This window comes from Scyliorhinus torazame, chromosome 2, assembly GCF_047496885.1.
Source record: "Scyliorhinus torazame isolate Kashiwa2021f chromosome 2, sScyTor2.1, whole genome shotgun sequence".
Taxonomy (NCBI): Eukaryota; Metazoa; Chordata; class Chondrichthyes; order Carcharhiniformes; family Scyliorhinidae; genus Scyliorhinus; species Scyliorhinus torazame.
The window spans coordinates 379,322,119-379,330,642 of NC_092708.1; the positions used below are offsets into that span (position 1 = coordinate 379,322,119).

At 52.6% G+C, this 8,524-nt stretch overlaps 1 non-coding gene across 1 annotated transcript; it reads left to right on the forward strand.

The window, feature by feature from the left end:
* Positions 1-5,592: 5,592 nt before the first annotated feature.
* Positions 5,593-5,783, forward strand: LOC140407993 (U2 spliceosomal RNA). The gene has a single exon (XR_011939947.1). It is a non-coding gene; the product is annotated as a U2 spliceosomal RNA (small nuclear RNA).
* Positions 5,784-8,524: the final 2,741 nt, after the last annotated feature.

The window sequence follows — 8,524 nt, forward strand, 5'->3', positions numbered from 1 at the left end:
CCCTTCATGGGGAATTTCAAACTCAAAAAACAGCTCAAACACATACAAATATACACTTTATTCACACTTCTTCCAGCACACAACAAAATGCTTCGGCAACTGGCTGCTGCTACTCACCTTCTACCTGGCCCCAGGGGTGTCATCAAGAATGACCAAACGCATCTTACAAGCACAACGGCGAAAGGGAACTCATTCGAAATTCACCACCCATTTCACTCTTCAATGTGCATTACTCGGCTTCTCGGCCTTTTGGCTAAGATCAAGTGTAGTCTCATTTGATCGAGGGAAGCTGAGGATTTCGATGACGATCGTGGATTGGACAACTCGGAGGGATTGAAGTCGTCAAAGAGGAAACGTTTGGAGCTTGGCTGCTATTGGTGGATCTACATGCTGGCCTAAACCTCGGGTTTAGGCCTAACGCCGATACAGTTTCACACCCAACGTACGAGCTATGGATGCAGCTGCATCCCGACCACCAGGCTGGGGCGTGCGAAACACTGTCCGAGTCACAGTGAAGAAAACGGATGGAGAGTCACCTTTGGACCGGAAACACTTCGTGAAGAAGGTGCTGCTCGAGTGCTGTGGGTTTAAAGCAACAGAGATCTTCTGCTTGCAAAACTTCCCCAAGAATGGCTTCTTTGATGTCACCTTCAAGAGCGTCGCAGCGTGCATCAAATTCTTGAACGTCTTCAAGGAGAAAGGTAACCAGAGTCCCTTGTCGATCCTGACTGCGGAACCTCTGTTTACGCTACCGGCACAGCGAAATCGGGTTGTTACACTGCACACGTACAACCCCCACGTCCCTGTATCTGATGTGCTCACGTTCCTCGCCAGGTACGCTGAGCTGAAAAGTGACAGCGTGCAAGTGAAAGACACCTTCGGCATCTGGACAAGTGAGCACCAGGTCAAGGTGACCCTAAGAACAGACAGCAACGGAGCCATCCTGCATCCCCCCTCCAATTTCGCTATTGGAGTAAATCGTGGCTACCTCTACTACGTGGGACAGCCACGAGTATGCCACACCTGTGGCAAAACGGGGCATGTTGCCGCAAACTGCAGTGTGACCTTCTGCAAGAACTGCAGGCAGGAGGGACACATGACTAAGGACTGCAAAGAAGACAAGTGCTGCAACCTGTGTGGGGAGGCCGGCCATCTTTACAGGGCCTGCCCGAAACGCGGGGCGACATACGCTCAAATCATCAGCAGCGGAGTTAAAAAGGCGACCAGAGAGGAGGTGCATACACCCTCCACCGAAAAAGACACCACGGCTCAGAATGAGGAAAAGCAACAAAAGGGCCCCCAACAAAAAGAAGAGGCCCCAGCACCTCCTGACAACCCAACCCCAGCCCCATCTGATGAGGAACACTCAATGGAAGAGGAAGAGGATGGGACAAAGAATAAAGAGCCCTGGGAAACAGTGAACAGGGACAAACGAAAGCGGAAACAAAAAAACAAACTGAAGAACCCCCCGAGGGGTAGTGGCAAAAAGCGACACCTCTCAGCCGGCGCACTTAGCGCCGACACCTCATCCGATGAGGGAAAACAGGACAAGAATCGGCCTCAAATAAAGAGGCAAAGCACCAACGTGGAACGGAAGGCACAGACCCCCCAGACCACCGACCGGGAAGGAAACAAGGTCACAGACCAACCCCCGATAGTAACGAGCAGCAACAACCCAGGTGAAGACCGGCCTGCAACCCCAACACCTACTGACTGCCATGACGAACGCCAGGGCTACATCACCCCCCCAATGCATCTGCATCAAAATCACGGGGCCAGTACGGACCAGAACAGCTTTCTCAGCCCTGCAACTGTGCTAAAGTTTGCGAGCACCACCGGCATGCTGGGGAACATCGAACAGCTGGAACAGCCAACTGTATAGACTCTGGACTCTTGAGACTGGTAAATCTATCCTTTTTATAATGGGTTTAAAAATTGCATCCATAAATGTGCGAAGCATCAAAGATACTTCGCGGTGTGTAGCCACACTCAACTATTTGGCAAATGTAAAAGCTGACCTACTGTTCCTGCAGGAGTGCGGAATTCCGCACCTCAGCAACTACAGGCGCTGGTCGAGCTGGTGGTCCCACGGGCCATCCATCTGGTCAGGAGGAAACGACTGCCGCTCCTCCGGCCTGGGTATTCTGCTGCGGGGAGGCAACTTCACCATCTCCGACGTTAAGGAGGTGGTGGGCGGGCGCCTCCTCGTAGCAGACGTGAAATACAAAAACACCCCTCTCAGACTTATTAATGTGTACGCCCCGGCCGTAAAAAGTGAGCGGCTGGCAGTTCTTCAGCAACTCCCACTGCTGTTGGCCACCTCCAAGCCGGTCATCCTGGGTGGTGACTTCAACTGCATCATCGATGCGGCTGGACGATCCAGCAAAGCCGACAGCAAACTAGACGCTACGTCCAGACTCCTGATGGAAACGGTAAAAGACGCCAAGCTGCTCGACGTCTGCAGCAACCCTGCAGACGGCGCGCAGCGTAGATACACATGGTCACGGCCAGACGGGTCCGTCCGCTCCAGGATAGACTTCTTTTTTGTGTCCCGAGCTTTCACGGTCAGGTCCACCGACGTAACGCCGGTGTTCTTCTCTGACCACTGCCTCCTACTGGCCGACTGCCACCTGCAGGAAGACCAGGGGGTAGGCAGGGGGACGTGGAAGCTAAATGTAAAACTGCTGACCCCTGAGAACATCGAGGAACTCAGGAGGGATTACAAAGGTTGGAGAACCGTGAAACCCCTCTTTGAGGCCCCACATCTCTGGTGGGAAGCAATCAAGGGGAATATCAAGAGGTTTTTCATCCTCAAGGGCGTTCAAAAGGTGAGAGAGAGACGAGGGGTCATGTCCAGGCTCCAGAAAAGTATGCAAAATTTGCTCCAGCTGCAGTCGATGGGGGTGGATGTCAAGGAGGATCTCCAAGAGGTGAAGAGCCAGCAAGCCTCGCTCTACACCTCGGAGGCCTCCAAGGTTATCTTCCGTTCCAGAGTCCGCTCCGTGGAGCAGGACGAAAAGTGCTCACGCTTCTTCTTCCAAAAGGTGCACAGAGACACCTCTGTGATCAGCAGCCTGAAGGAAGAAGATGGCTCTGAAAAGTCATCGCAGTCTGACATCCTGAGGATCAGCCAATCCTTTTATGCCGGACTGTATGACCTGAAGCCAACAGATAGCACTGTTTCCCAGACCTTCCTGTCGACTATCACGGAGGTCATAGGCGACAGCGAGCTGGAAAACCTGGACAAACCACTAACTCTGGACGAGCTGACAAAGGCCGCCAAGTCCTTCGAGACGAGTAAAACTCCCGGAAGCGACGGCTTACCGGTTGAGTTGTATTCGGCTCTGTGGGACTGGATGGGCCCAGACCTGCTGGAAGTGTACGAGAGTATGCTTCTGGAAGGCAGCATGTCAGAGTCCATGAGGAAAGGCATCATCACCCTCATCTACAAGCAGAAGGGGGAAAGGGAAGAAATTCGAAATTGGCGACCCATTTCACTGTTGAATGTGGACTACAAAATTCTAGCAAAGGTCATCGCCAATCGGGTCAGGTCTGCTCTGGAGTCGGTGATCCACCCTGACCAGACCTGTGCTGTACCCGGCAGGAAGATCTCTGATAGCCTCGCGCTACTCAGGGATACGATCGCCTACGTGCAGGACAGGGGGGTGGACACTTGCCTCATCAGCCTTGACCAGGAGAAGGCTTTTGACAGAATATCACACACCTACATGATGGATGTGCTCTCCAAAATGGGGTTTGGGGAGGGAATTTGCAATTGGATCAAACTGCTCTACACAAACATCTATAGCGCAGTCTCAATCAATGGGTGGGAATCAGAAAAGTTCCAGATCAAATCTGGAGTCAGGCAGGGCTGCCCTCTCTCCTCTGCCCTTTTTGTGTGCTGCATAGAACCTTTTGCCGAGTCCATCAGGAGGGATCCGGGCATAAGAGGAGTGACGATCCCAGGCAGTGGAGGCATGCAAGTCAAGGCCTCCCTGTACATGGACGACGTTGCCGTCTTCTGCTCGGATCCCGCGTCTGTGCGCAGGCTCTTGACCACCTGCGACCAGTTTGAACTGGCCTCGGGAGCCAAGGTAAACCGTGGCAAGAGCGAGGCCATGTTCTTTGGGAACTGGGCCGACCGGTCCTTTGTCCCCTTCACTGTCAGGTCAGATTACCTGAAGGTGCTGGGGATATGGTTCGGAGCTGCTGGGGCGTGCACCAAAAACTGGGAGGAGCGCCTAGGAAAGGTAAGACAGAAACTGGGCTGGTGGGAGCAACGCTCCCTCTCCATTGCGGGCAAAACCCTGGTCATCAGGTGTGAGGTACTCTCGGTGTTGCTGTACGTGGCGCAGGTCTGGCCCATAACCCGACCCTGCGCCACAGCAGTCACCCGGGCCATCTTCAAATTTATCTGGCGATCCAAGATGGACCGTGTCCGAAGGGACACCATGTACAAACCTCTGGAGAAGGGAGGGCGGAACGTACCCAACGCCTCCCTCATCCTGCTGGCCACCTTTGTGTCCAGCTGCATCAAGCTGTGCGTGGACCCCCAGTATGCAAACACCAAGTGTCACTACATACTGAGGTTCTACCTGTCCCCGGTGTTGCGAAGGATGGGCCTGGCCTCATTGCCGCGGAACGCTCCAAGTAGTTGGACCGTACCGTACCACCTGTCCTTTGTGGAAAAGTTTTTGAAGGAAAACACCTTTGACCACAAGGCAATGAAGCAGTGGTCAGCACGTAATGTCCTCGAGGCCCTCAGGGAAAAGGAGACCGTGGAGGACGTTGGATGGTTCCCTGAGCAGACTGCCAGAGTCATCTGGCAGAACGCCTCATCACCAGAACTTTCAAACAAGCACCAAGACCTAGCTTGGCTGGTGGTGAGAAAGGCCCTCCCTGTCAGATTCTTCATGCACACCCGAAGGCTCTGCACCAATGCACGCTGCCCTCGGAGTGGCTGTGGGGGAAATGAGACGGTCACACACCTCCTTGTGGAATGTGCCTTTGCAAAGAAGGTCTGGAGAGAGATGCAGTGGTATTTGTCAAGGTTTATCCCAAACAGATCTGTGACACAGGACTCTGTGCTCTACGGACTGTTTCCAGGGACACACACCGAGACAAATATCAACTGCTGCTGGAAGGTCATCAACTCGGTAAAAGACGCTCTTTGGTCTGCCCGAAACTTGCTGATCTTCCAGTGCAAAGAATTGTCCTCGACCGAGTGTTGCAGACTGGCACATTCCAAGGTCCAGGACTACGTGCTGAGGGACGCACTCAAGCTTGGGGCAGCGGCCGCCAAGGCGCAATGGGGAAAGACCTCTGTGTAAGGGCTTTCCAGCAAATGTACACCGAGGGGCGGGTAACAGTGTAAAGCCCCTCGGTCTGGGCAACCAACACTCCAATGTATAAAACAAACATGGCACTGTAAATATTTAAGAAGGAATTGTAATGTAAAGAGTGATATGTGTACGACAATATCAAAATTGAATGAAAGAAAGTCAAGGCAACATGTAACCCTGCCGGAAATGTACAGTCAAGACAATTTGAAATGTTTCTGTAATGCTCATGATAAATTTTTATGAATAAAGTATATTTTTTTGAATAAAAAAAAAAAAAAAAAAAAAAAATCTGTTCTTATCAGTTTAATATCTGATACGTCCCTTATCTGGGGACCATATATTAAATTGATTTTTGGAGCAGGGAGATGGAATAGGGGCTTGCTCCGTCCACTCCACGCATCGACCTGGTATTGCAGTATCTCCAGCAACGGTGCACACCACCCCTTCATGGGGAATTTCAAACTCAAAAAACAGCTCAAACACATACAAATATACACTTTATTCACACTTCTTCCAGCACACAACAAAATGCTTCGGCAACTGGCTGCTGCTACTCACCTTCTACCTGGCCCCAGGGGTGTCATCAAGAATGACCAAACGCATCTTACAAGCACAACGGCGAAAGGGAACTCATTCGAAATTCACCACCCATTTCACTCTTCAATGTGCATTACTCGGCTTCTCGGCCTTTTGGCTAAGATCAAGTGTAGTCTCATTTGATCGAGGGAAGCTGAGGATTTCGATGACGATCGTGGATTGGACAACTCGGAGGGATTGAAGTCGTCAAAGAGGAAACGTTTGGAGCTTGGCTGCTATTGGTGGATCTACATGCTGGCCTAAACCTCGGGTTTAGGCCTAACGCCGATACAGTTTCACACCCAACGTACGAGCTATGGATGCAGCTGCATCCCGACCACCAGGCTGGGGCGTGCGAAACACTGTCCGAGTCACAGTGAAGAAAACGGATGGAGAGTCACCTTTGGACCGGAAACACTTCGTGAAGAAGGTGCTGCTCGAGTGCTGTGGGTTTAAAGCAACAGAGATCTTCTGCTTGCAAAACTTCCCCAAGAATGGCTTCTTTGATGTCACCTTCAAGAGCGTCGCAGCGTGCATCAAATTCTTGAACGTCTTCAAGGAGAAAGGTAACCAGAGTCCCTTGTCGATCCTGACTGCGGAACCTCTGTTTACGCTACCGGCACAGCGAAATCGGGTTGTTACACTGCACACGTACAACCCCCACGTCCCTGTATCTGATGTGCTCACGTTCCTCGCCAGGTACGCTGAGCTGAAAAGTGACAGCGTGCAAGTGAAAGACACCTTCGGCATCTGGACAAGTGAGCACCAGGTCAAGGTGACCCTAAGAACGGACAGCAACGGAGCCATCCTGCATCCCCCCTCCAATTTCGCTATTGGAGTAAATCGTGGCTACCTCTACTACGTGGGACAGCCACGAGTATGCCACACCTGTGGCAAAACGGGGCATGTTGCCGCAAACTGCAGTGTGACCTTCTGCAAGAACTGCAGGCAGGAGGGACACATGACTAAGGACTGCAAAGAAGACAAGTGCTGCAACCTGTGTGGGGAGGCCGGCCATCTTTACAGGGCCTGCCCGAAACGCGGGGCGACATACGCTCAAATCATCAGCAGCGGAGTTAAAAAGGCGACCAGAGAGGAGGTGCATACACCCTCCACCGAAAAAGACACCACGGCTCAGAATGAGGAAAAGCAACAAAAGGGCCCCCAACAAAAAGAAGAGGCCCCAGCACCTCCTGACAACCCAACCCCAGCCCCATCTGATGAGGAACACTCAATGGAAGAGGAAGAGGATGGGACAAAGAATAAAGAGCCCTGGGAAACAGTGAACAGGGACAAACGAAAGCGGAAACAAAAAAACAAACTGAAGAACCCCCCGAGGGGTAGTGGCAAAAAGCGACACCTCTCAGCCGGCGCACTTAGCGCCGACACCTCATCCGATGAGGGAAAACAGGACAAGAATCGGCCTCAAATAAAGAGGCAAAGCACCAACGTGGAACGGAAGGCACAGACCCCCCAGACCACCGACCGGGAAGGAAACAAGGTCACAGACCAACCCCCGATAGTAACGAGCAGCAACAACCCAGGTGAAGACCGGCCTGCAACCCCAACACCTACTGACTGCCATGACGAACGCCAGGGCTACATCACCCCCCCAATGCATCTGCATCAAAATCACGGGGCCAGTACGGACCAGAACAGCTTTCTCAGCCCTGCAACTGTGCTAAAGTTTGCGAGCACCACCGGCATGCTGGGGAACATCGAACAGCTGGAACAGCCAACTGCATAGACTCTGGACTCTTGAGACTGGTAAATCTATCCTTTTTATAATGGGTTTAAAAATTGCATCCATAAATGTGCGAAGCATCAAAGATACTTCGCGGTGTGTAGCCACACTCAACTATTTGGCAAATGTAAAAGCTGACCTACTGTTCCTGCAGGAGTGCGGAATTCCGCACCTCAGCAAGTACAGGCGCTGGTCGAGCTGGTGGTCCCACGGGCCATCCATCTGGTCAGGAGGAAACGACTGCCGCTCCTCCGGCCTGGGTATTCTGCTGCGGGGAGGCAACTTCACCATCTCCGACGTTAAGGAGGTGGTGGGCGGGCGCCTCCTCGTAGCAGACGTGAAATACAAAAACACCCCTCTCAGACTTATTAATGTGTACGCCCCGGCCGTAAAAAGTGAGCGGCTGGCAGTTCTTCAGCAACTCCCACTGCTGTTGGCCACCTCCAAGCCGGTCATCCTGGGTGGTGACTTCAACTGCATCATCGATGCGGCTGGACGATCCAGCAAAGCCGACAGCAAACTAGACGCTACGTCCAGACTCCTGATGGAAACGGTAAAAGACGCCAAGCTGCTCGACGTCTGCAGCAACCCTGCAGACGGCGCGCAGCGTAGATACACATGGTCACGGCCAGACGGGTCCGTCCGCTCCAGGATAGACTTCTTTTTTGTGTCCCGAGCTTTCACGGTCAGGTCCACCGACGTAACGCCGGTGTTCTTCTCTGACCACTGCCTCCTACTGGCCGACTGCCACCTGCAGGAAGACCAGGGGGTAGGCAGGGGGACGTGGAAGCTAAATGTAAAACTGCTGACCCCTGAGAACATCGAGGAACTCAGGAGGGATTACAAAGGTTGGAGAACCGTG